An 18,677-nucleotide genomic window follows, 5' to 3' on the forward strand; every position below is an offset into this window, starting at 1 on the left:
AGAAAATCTACTCAAGAAGAACCAGATTCAAGTACCAGGTACTTCCAAGGATTCAACTCCAACCTCTTTGAAGGGTAAAGGTCAAGCACTTATGGAAAACACAAATTCTTCTTTAGAATGGATACTTGACTCAGGTGCCTCCTACCACATGGGTTCTTCAAAGGATGACTCTTCTTCATTGAAGTAGTCAAAGGTGCCACACATCTTCATGGGAGATGATGCAAAGATGGAAGTTGAAGGGAAAGTATATGTGGAAATGGAAAATGGGGAATTCAAAGATGTTCTCCACATTCAAAATCTAAGCTCCAATCTCCTATTGATTTACCAAATCACTCACCTTAGAGATGGTCATAAGGTTGAGTTCCTTCCAGATTCAGTGATGGTGCGAAGTCTCAAAGATGATTCCTTGGTAGCAGTGGGGAAAGTCAATGATGACAAAATGATATATTCCTTCTCTCACTTTGTGCCTAAGAGTCCTTCCCAAGCCTTGTTAAATTACTCTACTTCATAGATCAACTTATGGCATAAGCAGTTTGGTCACCTTGACTTTCGCTCTCTTCAGCAACTTTTCTCAAAACACATGGTCAAAGGTCTACCTAATATCCACTTTTCTAAGGGAGAATTTTCATCTTTCTCATTGGATATGAATCTCAAGGAGAAGTATGATAAAGGGAAGTCTTCTCGAGCTCCAATTTTTCTTCAGTTAGTTCACATGGTATTAGCAGGACCCTTTGTAGTGACTTCAGTTAGCCAAGGCCACTACATACTCACATTTGTTGATGACTTTTTGAGATTCACTTGGGTCTGCTTCCTTCATCATAAGAGTGAAGTGGTTCATAAGCTTCAAGATTTTAAGACTCATGTTGAACACAAGTCAAGGAAATCCATCAAGGTACTGAGGGTGGACAGTGAGAACAGATATGTAGATAGAAGACTCAAGAACTTTTGTAGAATTGAGGGGATTGATCTTCAGAACTCACCAGCATTCAATCTGCACAAGAAAAATGTTGTAGCTATGAGGATTGGGACTCTCAAGACCATGGAAAGTTGCATGATTAAGGCCAAGTCTCTTGATCCTACACTTGAAGTTGAAGCCATTAGCAGTGCTACTCACATACTTAATAGGTCTGCTCATCCAGCCTTAGATGGAAAGACTCCTTTTGAGGCATGGTGTGGCAAAAAATTGATTGTGAGTCACCTTAGAGTCTTTGGTTGTCTAGCATGGGAAAACCTTTCCTCCAGGAGTTGCAAGGCACCGACACCTAGGCCTTGTGACTTCATCAGGTATGAAGACAATGTGAAGGCTTATAGAATTATGGATCTAGAGACTCATGAGATCTTTGTGGAGAAGGATGTACATTTTGAGGAAAGTTCATTGCACTTATCCTCTACTCCTCTTTGCACATCATACATAGTCAAAACTGATAGTGACACCAGCAATAGTGCTTCAACAGGTTCAGATATGTGGGGTTCTATCGACAGTTGTGGTGAGAGGTCACATTAGTCTAGTCCACATGCTTACCTTGCCACAATGAAAGGTCCAACATAGCATGGTACATCTTGTCTTCCACCTATAGCTTCAGTTGACTTGGTAGACATACTTGAGGACTTACATCTTCTCATTGATGAAGGTGATCCTTCTATATTTGTTGTGAGGGCTGACTTTGACCCTCATGTCCATTTGCTACATGATCAATCTGCTTTGGTTGGAATGATTGTGGATCCTTATAAATAACAATTAGTGGAGGTCTCTTTGTTAGTAGAGGAGATATATGGCTCAGTGGAATAGGTTCAACAGACATTTTTGACTGATCTACATTCATTCTTTTCAACACAGTTGGAAGGGGTGAACATCAGCATTAGTATAGGGATACTTGAGTAGGTTTTAAGGCCAACATACATCTTTAGGAGTGTACCTTTTCCTTTGTTTCTTCCTAAGGGGAGGAACACCATTCTGCATTCATGGACTAGCTTCTTCATTGGAGCAGCTTTCACTTGTTGTCATTCTTCTTTTGGGGGGGGAGCCTATTCTGTCTCTCTTCCTTCTTTCATTCTTTTATGTATATACGAGATGTATGTCATAATGGGGGGGTCTTGATTACTCCATCCATCGATGCATCCTATTTATCTCTATTTTTGGGGGAGCATTTTCCCATGAGGTTTTTCCTCTTTCCCCGCTTTATGAGAGATTTGCATTTTCATTATGTACATGGGTACATAATATGGCATAGTAGCTGGGACCCATCTTGCATCTTCATCCTAGTTTTTAAGCTTAAGGGCATTTCCCTAAGTTGCACTTAAGGGGGGGTGTTGGTGTAAATAAGTATTTACTTATTACACTTAAATTTTCTTAGGTTAATGCATTATTTATTATTTTATTATTTTTACTTGTGAGACACTTAGGAGTTTGCAGACCTTTTGAGTTGTCACGTAGACAACACAGGAGTACGCAACTCTATTTTAGCAATGGTGTCTACAACACTATTTTTTGTGTCACACCCTTGTAGGCTTATCCTCTCATCACCACACTTACTTTCATGCTTAATGGAGGATAACCCATATCTGGTGGACATGTGTTTGGTTGTATGACACATCATGGTGTTGATTATGAGGCATTCTAGATGTATCTCAGAGGCCTTTATATATAGGCACTCCTAGTTTACTTTTACATTGCATATTGCATTAACTATGGCATACTGAATACATTGTCATTCTGATCATACTCTCTCTCTCTCTTTGGTCTACTGTGTGCTTGTGTTTGATTTCTTAGTTCCTGTGTGAATTTTTCCCTTAGGCAAATTCTTACACTAAGAACTAACTCCCATGTATCATTCTTCACAATATGATCTAAGTCTTCCTTCATTGCTTGAATCTAATGATCATCTTTACATGCTTTATTTTCACTCTTAGGTTCAACTTGACATATCAAATAGATCTCCTCATTTACTCTATTTCTTGTCATCACACTTTTTTCTTTGCTTCCAATTATCTACTTAGGAGGATGATTCTTCATAAAATTCCTATTAAAGGTAGGAGTTGACATCTCAACTATTATATCATCTCCAGGTTTAGATCTTTGCTCAATAGTTAGCACACCATTCTACGAATCATTGTTAGTCTCAAAGAGAACTTCAGCATTTTGTCTAATAATTCTAAAATTATCTTCTTCTTCATCTAAATTATAATCTACCATATTTTTCTTAGTCCCAAAATTTTCATCAATCCTTACATTTGTGCATTCAACTATTGTCTTAGTTCTATAGTTAAAACATTTGTATGCCTTTATTTTTAATGAATAACCAAGAAACATACCTTCATCACTTCTTGGATCAAACTTACTAATATAATCATCTCTCTTAATATAACATTTTCTCCCAAATATCCTGAAATACTTAACTGGTGATGAATGGCCAAAACATAGTTCATAAGGTGTCTTGTTCGTACATTTTCTAATCTATACTTTTTTTAGAGTGTATACTATTGCATTGACTGCTTCTCTCCAAAATGTCTTAGAAACATCATTCTCAAACAACATCTCTCTTTTTACTTCTACTACTGAATTATTCCTTCTTTTAGTAATTCAATTCTACTCAGGTGTTCTAGGTGAAGATAGTTGTCTTTTGATTCTATTCTCTTCAGAAAATATGTTAAATTCTCTATAGGTGAATTCTCCTCTCTTAGATCTCAAAAATTTTGTCTTAACACCAGATTCATTCTCAAATCTATTCTTAAATATCTTAAACTTCTCAAAAAATTTAGATTTCTCATTAAGAAATGTTTCTAGTGAAATCATCAACAAAAATCACAAAGTACCTTTCACCATACCCTATATTAGAAAAGGGAAAGGGTAGAATACTCTTGTTCTAGAAGGACCACTCAGATCTGTGTGGAAAATCTCCATCTTCTCTGTAGTAATGAACTTCTTGCTAGGAAATGATACTTTATTTTGTTTAGCCAAAATACATTATTTACACACAACATTAGTAGGCTTTGTAATCTTAGGCAAGTCTTTGACTACAAATGTGATACTAATCTTCACAAGACTATCAAAGTTTATGTCATAGAATCTTCTACGCCACAGCCAACTATTTTCCACTTTAGCTACCAAACATGTCATTTCTATAGGATTCAACTAAAATACATTACTTCTAGATCTTGTGCCTATTCCAATCAGCTTACCTAATCTATCTTTGATAATGTAGGTATTCTCAGTGAATTGTAACTAATAACCCTTATCCACCAATTGTCCAAAAGTCAAAAATTTATACTTTAATCCATAAAAAAAATAAACATCATTAGTGTTAGTCTTACCATCTAGAGTAATGGATCCAATTCTTGTTATATGATAGGTTGGATTGTTACCAACTCTAACAATACCTCCATTATGATTCTTGAACTTAACAAACTTATTCATATCACCAATCATGTGATGTGAATAACCACTATCAATTATCTAATCAAATTTATTTTCCACTTAGGAAATTAGAGCTCTTTCTTCTCTAATTTCTTTATCAAGATCATCTTCCTTGATAGCCACAAATCCCAGTTCATCATCACTTTCACTTTGACCTTTCTCATCAAATTCTTCATCTTCATTTGCATATTAAAAAAAATCTATCTCTATCTCTTCTAGGCTTAAATTTTTCCATATACTTTATCTCTCTTTTGGGAAATTTAGATGCATAATGACCAACTTCATTACAAGTCCAACATTTAAAGATTTTCTTGTTATCTTTTTCTTTTCTCACAAGAAGGGCTATTCCTTCCTCAGTCTCCTTGTCTTCATCAAATTTGTTGCTACCTACAAAATCTCCATGTTTACTTGCAATCATTATCAAATTAGTTCAAATGTTTAGGGTACTAAAAGTTGTTTTGACTCTAGCTAGATCTCCAAACTGACTCAGATCTACTTCTATAGATTATAATCTTCCAAGCAATATTTCCTTTCTAAAATCTTTAGTGCAGGGCATTACTAGCTAAATCATCTAAGCTACTTGCTTGAATGGTGGTGTCAAGCTTTTCAAGATCTTCCATATTAATTCATCTTCTTCCTTGGTTCCACCATGAGACTAAATTCTTGCAATAATTTTTAATATTGTACCAATATAACTTCTTACAGATTCATCTTCCATCATCTTAGCATCTTGAAATTCACATATCCAATTTTGCAATCCCATTCTCTTTGCATGTGTGTTACCTTCAAAAGTAGATTCTAATGCTTTCCAAATTTCATAAGATGTTTCAAGTAACTTTACCTAACCATATTCATTCTTTGGAAGAGCTAATAGTAAAGCTTCTCTAGCTCTCATGTTACACATGAATAAATCTCTCTCTTATTCACTGCATCCTTTAATCTTTTCTTCTTCAACAATTTTCTTCTTACTCTTTATCAAGATCCAATATCCTAGACCCATGCAAAATAGCTTAGTCCTCATCTTCTCCTTCTAACTATCATAGTTGGCCCCATCAAATCTATGACTATCCTTTCTAAAAATATTTTCCATTGATCTCCCAAAGATGTTAAGCTTATCCTTTAAGGACCTGATGCTATGATACCAATTGTTTGAATATCTAGTCCACTGATATAACTGAGGGGGGGTTGGGGTGAATCAGTTATCTAGCTATTATTTTCCATCGATCTCTATAATTGGGGGGGGGGGGGGGGGGGGGGGGTGTTGGTCTGGGGTGAATCAGTTATCTAGCTATTATCACAATTATCAACCTTAAACAAATTTAACCATATAAGTAATATAAAATGAAACCACAACAAGATACTCATACATAATAACACTAGATATGTTAACTAGGGAAATTATTGAACAAAGGGAAAACCCTGGTGGGGATGGTACCCACAAGATGATGTACTAATATAAATATTCCTTGTTAGAGGATGAACCCTGTTACGAGTCTATGAATACATTCAATACATATGAGTCCCTATTAGTAGACTTTGAATCCCTATTAGGAGATTCCAACCCTATTAGGAGTTGTGTCAACCTTCTTAAGAGTTGTGAAAGTCAATTGGACCTACTGCCCAAATAGCTTCAAGGGAAAGACCAATGAATCCATTTTCCAAATCAGCTTTGTATTATTCCTTGCAAAATAATAGAAATGAAATGTACTTCCTTCCTCTTCCTCTTTCATGTCAACCAAATCTCTTCTCAACCAAATCTCTTCTCCTTCTAATCTTGTAACCATATCAACACTCGCATCCAATAATCCACTAGTACAAAAACAACAATATATGATTAAAAAATCTACTAAATTTGTATATATGTGACTAAAATTAGTCACGTGGCTAATAGTAGTTAATATTCAGTCATTTATAATGCTACTAATTTACTACTAATGATTTTAGTCACTTATTTGATCACTAATTTTGATCATCAATTTAGTCACATATTTATTGGTATATTCAATCACATATTTAGTCATATATTTGATAGTTGATTTAGTCACATGTTTAGTGGTATATTTAGTAGCATATTTAATCACATATTTAGCCATATGTTTGATAGATGATTTAGTCAAGTATATTTAGTAGCATATTTAATCACATATTTAGTATATTTACTCACATATTTGGTAGTGTATTTAGTAGCATATTTAATAGCATATTTAGTTACATATTTGGTGGTGTATTTAGTAGCATATTTAATAGAATATTTGGGTCACACATTTAGTAGCCTATGCAATAGCATAATTAGTCACATATTTGGTAGTGTATTTGGTCATAATAGAGCATAATGGAATCGAACCACCATCCTCCTGCTTGTAAAGTAGGTGCTCTTCCATTGAGCTAACACCCTTTAAAGAATACATAATAAATTATTCTTTGTCTCATTTCATTCTGAATATAGCACCCAAAAAGGTTATGGCTCTGTATTTCTTGAAATGGGGGGCAACAAGGTAACATCTAATCAAGATGATAGTTTAAAGGCTCCTTTTATTTCAAAAAATAATTCTAGTTTGTCAAACATAATTCAGCCAAAGGAAAAGGGAATTTGGGTAATAGATTTCGAACTTAAAAATATATCGTTTAACTTTTATTTACTATTAATTCCTATTTCAAAGTAGCTACATCACACAAGCCTAGGCTTGTATTTTGACTTCTCAAATTAGGTTAAACATGTTTGCAATACACCAAGGTAGTTGTCTAAGTGAAGGTATTCTAAAGGCTTTAAGGGTTCTTGAAAAGTTGATAAAATTTGCCTCTAAGAAAAAAATTCATGTACATGAAAATGGCTTTCCTTAGTAGCCACTAAGATAATGTAAAAAATGGACAAAAAATTATTTGCAAGCAATGATTTCTATTTGCATGTGGTATTAGAGGGCGTGAAGAGTTCTTGATGTGATATATTAAATTAAGTTATTGGGCATGATTCATTTAGAAAAAAATTCGTGACCTTTTTTTTTCAAACAAAAGCCATTGCAAAAAAAAAAAATAGTACAAGCATGCATCTAAGAAACATTGTTGTTTCTGGTAAACTAGACAAAGTATTAAACAAGCAATACCTTGACTCACACTCAATTGTTAGAGTCGATTCAAGTAACCTAAGAATCTTTGGACAATAATTATCCAAAATATTGGGTAAACACAAATAGCTACTCTTTCACATTTTCATACATCAACATATAAAATACATCTTTCAATTCTTAATCAAGTAAACTAAAACAATTTACTTATGCTATTGTAGAAGCTAAAACATATAAAGATTTTGATAATAATATATTTCACATGCTCCATTGGATCTTGCTACAAGGGACTAAAGTGCAATAAGTGTGTTGATATTATAAGAGATGAAACTCTATATATCTTAATCAAATTAAAGAAATTATGCAGCCACAAATAGCTACAAAGATGAATTTTTATTCTTTGATGAAATTTATTTGTTGTTTAAGTTGAGGATCACAACTTAGGAAACTAAAGTGATGCAAGTATAGTGATGCCTAACTATATATAGATTATTTGGCATTAATGTCAATCAAGGCATAAGAACAACTATTTGTGCATAGATTCTCATATATGATGCTTCTTATGGTCAAATTTTGGTGCATTGCAAGACTTTTCATGGCCAAGTCATGTTCTAAAAATTGCATTGCCAATAAAAAAACATATTGGTACTTCTACTAGTGCAAAGTCCCCAATTGAAAAATCATAAATCCAAACACAAATCAAGGAGTTTGCAAGAACTCAAAATAGTAGATTGATATACAAGAACTTATAAAATCAAGAACAAAAAATATGGATATACAATAAATTACCTTGAGACAAATTGAAGCATTTATTGAGCTTGAGGATGCAAATGAACCAGACTCCATGCTAATGGATCTTAATCTAGCTAACCTCAAAGGGGATGGCCCTAATTTGACCATGATCAAAGAAATACCATTGGAAGATAATCACACTACTACCCAAGAGTTGGGATCATGTGCTGGGTGGGGAAACATATCTCTTTCTTGAGGAAGTAGGTATTTTATTCAATAGAAAACTAGAAATATGATTCAAATGGGCTATATTCAGACAATAATTGTATGCAACATGGCTATATTTATTGTTTGTAGTTAACTCATAAAGATTTTAATGAAGTAATCATTCAAGTACAAGTGAGAAAGAAGGATAGCTTGAATTACTATGCATAGACCTATGATCAAATAATCTTACAGTTGCAACTCATATTAAAAAGATATTTTAATATTTCAGTTCATCTTGAGGTCATACACAAGTGATCTTAAAGTGCTCAGAACATAAAGTATATTGATTTGTAAATTTTGCAAACTAATACACAATAAGAAAATCCCTTGAAAGATTTAAGCTCAAAACCCAAAACGACTTTGCTATCTAGACTATTTACCATTGTGAGCTTACCAATGAGAATGAAAATTAAAAATCGCAATACTTGTCAAAATTTTTGGTTCCAATTGCATCAAACTCATCTTTAAATATGGAACAATGAGCTTTCTCTTTTGCAATGGATGCCTCCAAACATATTCGTTATATCCATGGAAATTCAAGTAGAAGGCTTGAGTTGGATAAATAAAGTTGGAGGAATATTGTAGATGATAGTTTAGAGTTGGTAAATCTTGTCATTGTATTGAAAAATTGCAATGACATATTATGGTCATCTATTGAAAATACTTCTAGTTCTCCATAGGACCCTTTGTTAAAGGGTACATAAAGGTGATCCATTAGAACTTCTATTCAACATTGTTCACAACAAAAAGAAAAGACTTTTCCATCCACCATATTAAGTCATTTAAATGTCTACAATATTATTAATTTCTTGTAGGAAAATGTTGAAATTCCCATGTTTATGTAGACTTGAACTCATTAATGGAATCTATAGCCCAAACATTGGCTGAAAGGAGGTTGCCTTTGCTCATGGTATTGACAATTATGTAGCATAAGAGTATATTATGCCACATGGAAAAATGTGTTTGCACTGCAAAAGATCTAGTTGCTGGCAAACAGCAATGGTACAAGAATGTAGACCATGCCAAGGGAAGTATTGGTATGCAATAAAAAAAGTTGTCAAATGGAGGATACCTCTATTCATGGTACTGATAATTATGCAACATAAGAGTATATTAAGCCACATGAAGAAACATGTTCACACTAGAAGAGATCTAGTTGCTTCCAAATAGTAGGGGTAAAGTGTTGTAGACCATGCCAAAGGAAGTATTGGTATAAAATTAATAAAGTTTTCAAACCACTACTGAAGCTTATGTTAAAACTTAAAAGTGATTTGGCCTATTTATAATGACGCCCTTCTATATCTACTCATATTTCTAAATTTTTATTGGTCTTTACAATGGGATATGGTCAATCATACTTAGTAAGAAATTGTTCCAATATTCTATTGTGCTATACCTCATAACTACTTTTACGCAAATAATTCTTTATCTGGGTTGAATAAAAGTATAGTTGAAATGCCTTATTTTAGCTTTCAAGTGTGATTTCAACAAATTTGAAATAATTACAAATGTGTAGTTCCAATCTTTGCTTGTAAAATGTAATGTTTTATCTTTGAGGCATGATTTCAACAAATTTGAAAGAATTACAAATGCATGGTTGAAATATTTGCTTGTAAAATCTAGTTCTAGTATCAATTTCCTTTTTTTTTAAAGCAACTAGTTAATACAACACTTGATGTTAAGTATAACATACAATTCCAATTATTAGGCTATGCAAGATTTATAGATTATAGAAAAAATAACGATTAACTTACCTCACTATTTGGAATGGGTTGTAGTCCTGATCATGTTATTGAGGTTGGAACTTGGTAAAATCTTGGCAAGTTGTTTTTCTTTAGACTAAGACTTGGACTTAGTGGAGAAACTCAATAAAAACTCATAAATAAAAATATACATACATACATACATACATATATATATATATATATATATATATATATATATATATATATATATATATATATATATATATATATATATATATATATATATATAACATTTTAAATTATTTTTAAAAAAATTTATGTTGATTTCATGTGTTTTTGGCAAATACATATGCATGGTTCCAATCTTTGATTTTCTTTCATTGATTTTTGGGTATATTTCTTTATATTTGTCAAGTGCTACTAGTTTTCCTTTATAAATAGACATTTTTTGGAAAATGAAGTGGTTCTCTTGTTTCCTTAGTTGAAAACTCATGAAACCTTGGGAAACAAGAGTAGACTCACTATACTTTAGAATGCAAAAGGTTGGAGCTAGGAAAATTTAGTTTTTGAATTTTGCCAGCAAGCCCTAGGAAAGTTTAAGATGAATCTAGCTAGAAGTCAATAAAAATAATGTGCCTAGCAAATGTATAAGCAACAAGATGTTGACATGGTTTCTTGTGCAAATGAAAGGGTAATGATTAATTCTCCTTAAATGGAAATGGAAAGATTCCACCAATCCAATGAAGGATGTTACCAGTCCATTTGATGCATATAGCCAAGAAAGGCTTTAAACCCCTTAAAACCCTCCATTTTTGGGATTGGATTGTACAAATAGAGTTGGAAAGTCAAACCTCCAAAATCCTTTGAAATGTCCAAATGGGTATCATGAATGGTGATTATATTGGTAGGTTATTAAGCAATTTTGCAAGTTATAGGTCAAAAATCTAAATAGGAGGGCTAATTACAAGGGCTACTAGGAGCAAACAACCAATTCAAGGATGAAATGGAGTTTGGGGTTGTTTTAGTTGATCATTTGTGATCAAAATAAAGTTGAAGAAACCTTACTTAACTTCCCCTAAGACCTTGCAAAACAAGGAGCAAGTTCAAGCAAAGTAGAACCTAGAAACCATGTTGGTTAAAGTAGGTAGTTTTGGTGTCGAGCAAAACCTCATTATAAAGTTGAGTGAGGAATGTTAAATAGGGTTGGGTGATGATACAAGGGACCCATTAGAACTATCACGAAGCCTAGAATAGTGATTGTGAAGTTCCATTTGAATTCACATCATAATATTATAGGGGTTGTTGGATCATTTGATGTAATGGGATCAAGGATCACGTTATATAAGTCATATTGGCATGCATGCCCTAAAAGGTCTATTGTAGCGATTAATGGTAAGGTTGAGGGTTTTAATAATAAATCATATTTGTAATGTCAATTTATGACCAATATGATGTAATGGGGGGTATATAAAGTTTGAATAGTTAAATGTTTTCAAAGTTGACAATTTCATTGTCTACTTGGCAACACAAATCTGAAGATAATCCAATATAACCTAGCATGGGGCAGTTAGTTAGGGAGTTGTGGTTAGTTGTGTAATTTTGTAAAGGCTTATTAAAAATTAGAGCACCCAAGAGAATAGAGAGAAAAGGAAGATGGGTCATGTCAAAATTGTTTTCCATTTTTTACAAACTACACAAGAGGAGTAGACTGACTATGGGTGTGGAGATTTTGCAAGTATGTGCTCTTATATATACACTAGTAAATTAGGGGGTGGTTGGTAGAGTGTTCTAGTTGGCCTATTCCAAGCTGAGGTGCCAAAGACATGCAAGTTTGATATGGAAGTAAATGTTGTGTAGGAATATACTAGTAATGTTAGTTTTGTCTGGACTAACAAAAATCTAAATCAAATGTTTATGGAAAGTGGTTCATGTGATTGTAACTTTTCTATATAGTAATTTATCTCATAAGTTTGTAACTATGCAGTGTATAGAAAAAATGGAAGGTAGATCCAAGAAATTAGGGCAAGTTCCCACTTAATAGGATATGCAAACCAGTAAGTGACACATGATGATATATTGTTCTTGTCTCTTTCCAACATTTAGTGAAAGTGTTAGGCTAATCTATAAAGCAAGGTAGCTTAATAGCTAATAGGAAATATGAAATAGTTAAGTGACATGTGATGATTTATTATTGATCTATGGCATATTCTATTATACTAGAGTTATAATGTATTCCTATGTCTATAACTCTATATCTAAATGTTTAAACCTTTGTCTATATTTTTATTGAAATAACACCTAATCAAATTAAGAATATTTTGTGTTTGTCTATAATTCTCAAGGTTATTGTATTTGCCTTTATTATAGGAATTAGATAAGAAAAGCACTGACCTCTTGTTCTACATCTTGAATTAGTTCCTTAAGACTGGATTTTATAAAATCATGTTGTGATAGAAGTTGTTGTCTAAGAGCCAATACATCCACCATCCTCTAAAGAAGTTGCATTAAGATTGGAATACATTAAAACCAGCATAGCATTGGGAATAGAAAGAAGCCATTTATATAATCTCATTCTGAGTTTTAGGTTTTAAGAGCCATAACTGTGGCTTATTTTAAAAACTAACCATAGCAATTAAAGGATGCATGAATAATTCCACCAAACAGGCCTATGTAATTGTGAGAATAATTGATAAAACATCGTATTAGTTGTCAAGATTGATTAAAATATTTACTCATTGAATATAGATCTAGGAATTACATTGTTCTCTCATCTATCATGTTGAAAAGAAAAAAAGGGTAGAAACAGGGACAAGATGATGCAAGAGAGATTAAATAAAAGAAAATACTAAAAGGAAAAGTGAAAAGATACGATGGCCTTTTCTATTGATGAAAATGGTAGTGTTGAGAGTCAAGACAATTACCAATGACCAATTCATATGTAATTTTAATAACACTAATTAGGCTATATAAAAATCTACTATGTTACTTCTACTATAATACAAAGTGGTTAGTGTTAGCTTAAAGAATAAATTTGACAACTGAGTGTCAATACACTTAACCAAGATCAAGAATAGGTGCCGAGTGCAATAGATGCCGAGTAATCTTCAAGTGCCAAGTAAAGTGTAGGTGTCGAGTAAAGTGTAAATGCTGAGTAAAGTGTAGGTGCCGAGTAAAGTGTAAATGCCGAGTGAAGATCAGGTGCCGAGTAAATTTTAGATGCCGAGTAACACAGTTTTGTGTAAGTGTCGAGTAACTTAGTAGAACAGCATGTGCTGAGCAACAAAAATATTTTAGGAGCCGACTAATCCAGGATATCAGCATAAGAGTTTGGAATCGCACAAACTATGATGAAAATAGTCTTTACAGCCGACATAAGGAAATCTCGAAGGATTTAATGATCAGATCGAATCTTTTATATTTCCTATGTAATTTGCATGCAGCCAATAAGAAAAATGATAAAGGCATGCAACCAATCAGCAAAAGATAAGTATTAAGTGGAAATGAAGATTGAATATGGATCGTAGATCCAGACCTAACCCTAAATCCTTGAATGTCTTTATAAGGAAGACGATATCTCATAGAGAAGACATGATAGAGAAGACATGATAGAGAAGATATGATAGAGAAGGAGATGATGAAGATGATGATATAGAGGAGAAGATATAGAGTGGTTGATATACTATTTTCAGAAGCGAAAGATATCAGATCACAAAGGATCAAGATCAGAAGAAGCAGAATAGAGCTAGCATTCAGCAATCAAGGATTGTAAACTAGCAAGTTCGTTTTACCTAATACTTTCTAGCCATTGTATTAGCATGGAAATCCTATGGTGATAGGTTAGCTTAACAGCTATTTCATTGATCCTAGAGATAGGTGAGTAAATCCTTTAACAGGGTGACACTTCATGTTAAGTGTTTGTAAATCCTCTAACCAGGTCACTATTGACACAGTGTAAAGCCTTTAACAGGGCAGACCTTTAACAGGGCAAACCATCAGAAGTGGTTAAACAATATTGCTGCAGTAATTTTTGTGGGTATCATCCCCACCCTAGTTTTACCTTCTTATTCCTGGAGGGTTTCTGGGTTACCAATTTCAGGTGTTATGTGTTATTGATGCATGTGTTAGTTTCATGTTTACTGTATTTACATGCATGCAATTTATTTCCACATAAAAGTTTTATAGGACAAATTTTAGTACTTCTGATTCACCCCCCCCTCTCATAAGTACTTTTTCCACATTTGAATATTCCAACAATTGGTATCAGAGAGTTACCAGGTTCTCATAAGGAAAAGTTTAACAGCTTGGAGGAAAAGATCTAGAGATGGAAGCTTTCAAACTTGGAAAGATCATTGAAAATCAGGTGATAGATGTGCAACTTGCTCTGCATAGCTTGGAGGAATTTAGAATCAATTTGAGAAACTCATTTAAAAAAAGGAAAGATCTGGCCATAGCTGAAAATGATATACACTACAAGGAAATTGATACCATCAACATATTTTCCAATGGAGATATCAAAGAGTTTGATGCAGCAATAGTAGAACTGATGGAGAAAAGCAAAATTCAAGCAAAAGAAATTAGATCTCTCAAGATGGAACATGAATCACAAACCATAATGATATGTGAAATTACAGAACAAAAGAAAAGAGCAGTTGATGATAAGGTCATGATGGAAAATGACAAAAGGAATCTCGCAAACAGACTTGAAGAAAAATGTACTGAACTGACAAGGATCTCAAACATGCAGATGGATACACTTGCTCAAATGATGAACCTTCATCATGAACTCAATGTGAAGGACATTGAGATCTCTACTCTGAAGATACAGAATGAACAAATGCAGAATGAATTGAACAGAGAAAAAGAGGTAGCAGAAAATCTCAACAAGTCAAGTGAAGCCATCAAGTATTTTGAACAGTTGTTGAAAACTCCAAGATCTGCCCATGATACATCAGGACTTGGTTACAATAGCACTGAAGTTGGAGAATCATCAAAAAGTTCTGAACAAAGAAGTGACAAAGGTAAGAATACTAAACCCACTTGTCATTATTGTAATAAGAAGGGACATACTGCTAATGTGTGCAAGAGCAAAAGATTCAATCAACCAAACACACCCAAGAGTAAGAGTTTCTGTCACAAGTGCAACATGCAAGGACATATGACACAAGATTGCAGATCCAATTTCACAAGGACTCAGAGATTTGATGGACATTGTTATAATTGCAATAAGTATGGACATAGGGCATTTGAATGCAGATCAAAACCTATGTGGACATCAAATCAACCAGCAAAAATAGAAGGAAAAGAAAGTCATCATCATTGGGATTATAATACTAGGTACAATTGTCATTATTGTCAAGAATATGGACATACACCACAAAATTGCATAAGAACACATTTCAGAGGGAACTACAAAAGATGGTTGAACCAAACCACATGTTTTAGTTGTCTGAAAACTGGTCATATCAGCAAAAACTGTCCTACAAGATCAAAGGCACCCAAATCTGAAGAGAATAAAGGCAAAGAAAAGATTGATATTGAAAAGATAAGGGGGAAAATGAACAAGACTTGGAAAAAGAGAGATGAATGCAATACATCAAGTGAAGGGATCACTTCACCCAATGGGTCAAGTGATCACAATTCATCAAACTAAGCATGAGAAGTGTATGGGACTGATATACAAAGTTATATCAGACATCAGTCCCAAGACAAAGAAGCAATTCAAAGTATAAATCTACATGAAACAAGATGTCAAGACAAAAACTAAATGTTGATGCCGAGCTACCTTTGGATATCGAGTCAAAACTCAAAACAGATGCCGAGCTCCCAACAGCGACTGAGCTGATAACCAATGCCGAGTTTTTAAAAAAAAAAAAACTCCAATGGAAGCCGACTAGAAAGGAAATTTAGTAGACGCCGAGTTAGGTTGAAATTTCTTCAGAAGCCGAGTTGGAAGTTGAGCATTTAATGCGATGAAATCAGGGTATATTATCGCGATTTCAATCAGTTTTTTGCATCGCGATCAAGAAGCAAAGCCAAAAAAGGAGCGGAGAAGATCAAGAAAAGTTCAAAAGCAATTCGTGAAAGATTCCAACAATGATCTCGTCGATTCAAGGTATTTCTCTTAAGTCCCAAGCTACGTAGGTCTCTCAAACTTGTTTGAATTATAAAACCCTAGTTTGGAAAACAATGGCATCCGAGTCAAGAACCACCAAGGGTTTAGAAAGCCATGAAGTTCAGTTGGTCAGCAACGAAGTAAAACAACCTGAATTTAAGCCCATACCTAAAGTAGCATACAAGAATGATCCTGCAGGTGCATTATCAGTTATTCCGGATAAAGTTGTTATGGTAGAAGATGTTCATAGATGCTACAATTGTAAAATTGGTGCCATAGGAGACTTAGAAATTCATAATGCATATGATAAATTATTTGAAAACAAAGTACTGAAAAATGTGTTTTCCATTGTAGAAAGAAAAGGATTAACCAAAATCCTAGCATTTCCGACTGTCTTCAAAACATAATGGGTATGGATAGTTTTGAGCCGAATACATAATGAAGCTTTTTGGTTAGAGTCAGGGCCAGTAAAATTCACCAAGAAAATTGTTCATAGGGTTACTGGTATTCCAACCCTAGATCGGCCAAAGACCTTGCGAAGTGACAAAAGGGAAGTAATTGAGAGAAATACAGGTGCAAAATGGAACAATAGAGGGATGACTATCGACACAGTAACTAATCCTCTACTAGACTTTGCTGTAAGAATTATTTCACACAAATTCTATCAATCAAGTAGATTAAATAGTGTACCTTGTATAGCAGTTGATGTTGCATACAAGATAATAAAAAGGGATGACACTTATGATCTGGCAGAGCTCATGTTTCAACAGATTAATGAAAATATGGGAGCTATAAGGAAGAGCAAAGGAGCTCAATGTAAATTTGGATCAGTTTTGATATGTATGTTTTTCTATCCGATGAAAGAATTTCCTTCTATAGGGAAAGTTAAATGGAATCCAGACAAAACAATTATTGAACAAATTAATGGATACATTGAACAGATGGGTGAAAATTTTGATGCCCAAATGACTGGTTATTTTGAGGACTTCAAAAAGTCCATGAAACAAAGAATGAGAATTCTAGTTTCAATGACTGAGAAATATGAAAAAGATATTTGTTTTCTTGTAGATATAGATTATACTTATGTGCAAGCAGTTATACCTAGAATAAGATGGCTTAGGCCACTAGGATATGAACTTGATGTTGATCAAGCCTCTACAGCAATAACAGCCTTACTTGTAGAAGAAGTAGACAAAAATGCAAAAATCTTTGGAACTTATGATGTTGTCAAATCAAAGATAATAACAGAGTTGAAGACTGCTTCAACAGTAAAGAAGAAAGAGAAAATGGTAAGACAAATCAAAAGAAAGTTTGGTATAGAAGAAGAAGGGACAATAAAAGAAGAAGGAGATGACATTGAAAAAGAAGAAGAAGTCATTGAAGAAGAAGAAGACAAACTTCAGGATCAGACTCAAGGGTCAGAAGGAGACAAAGAGGAAAGTGTTGAGGTTGAAGTAGCCAAGGAAGCACCAGTCAAGAAAAAGACCACAACTCCATCTGCTCCTAAATCCAAGGGGAGGAAAGTAGCTACCCCAGCACCAAAAAGACCAACCACAAGGGCCACAACTCAAAAAGAAAAAGAAGAGGCTAAAGGGAAGAAGAAAGACTCAAAGAATACTACTGCTGAGTCAAAGAAGAGGAAGTTCATTCCCCGGCCTGAAACATATGAGGAGGAAACAAAGTCAGAAGACAACAGTCAATCTCAAGAGGTAAGACAAATACCCCAGATTGATGTTGATAAATTATGTACAGAAATTAGAAATAATGATTTGAAAGGATTAAAGAATCTAAATTTTTCTAAGCTCACCAAAGGAGAGCAAAATAAATTAGAGGAGTCTGTGTATGCTATGATGGCTGAATATAAGCACACACCTCTAGAATTAGATGACTCTATGCCGAGAGAACTGTATACAATCATAGAGGATAAATGGCATTTTTGTTTACAAATGGAAAAAGAAATAAGGGAGTCAACATTGGCAAGATTGTTGCTTGATTTGACTAGAGATCAAATAATAAATGCCATAAAAAGGCATAATAACAGATTCACTCCCAAGTATAGAGCATTCAGTATTCTACAGAATAAAATTGAAGAGGTAGTTACCAAATCCACAAGATTGTGGAAAATAGTTTACAAGAAGATTGAAGATGTATATAATGAATAATATAAGGTAGAAGCAATTGCCAAGATAAAAGAAAAGGGAGCATCAGAAATAAAAGAGAAGAAACTAGTGGAGAAGGAGAGTAAAGGAGAAAAGGAAGGAGAGGCACTCAATGAGGAGAAAGAGGAAGAGAAAGATACAGCTGAGCCACAAGATCAAAGTATGCAAGACATATAGGTATCTCCTCCTAGTCCTCCTCATGCCACCATCACACCTACAGATTTC

The 18,677-nt window shown here is 33.9% G+C and overlaps 1 pseudogene; it reads left to right on the forward strand.

The window, feature by feature from the left end:
- The window catches only part of LOC149551849 (coatomer subunit gamma-2 pseudogene), a 204,260-nt pseudogene that overhangs the window by 147,684 nt on the left and 37,899 nt on the right, over positions 1 to 18,677 (forward strand).

Source organism: Cupressus sempervirens, chromosome 6 (assembly GCF_028749045.1).
Source record: "Cupressus sempervirens isolate cs-2001-9-10 chromosome 6, ASM2874904v1, whole genome shotgun sequence".
NCBI lineage: Eukaryota > Viridiplantae > Streptophyta > Pinopsida > Cupressales > Cupressaceae > Cupressus > Cupressus sempervirens.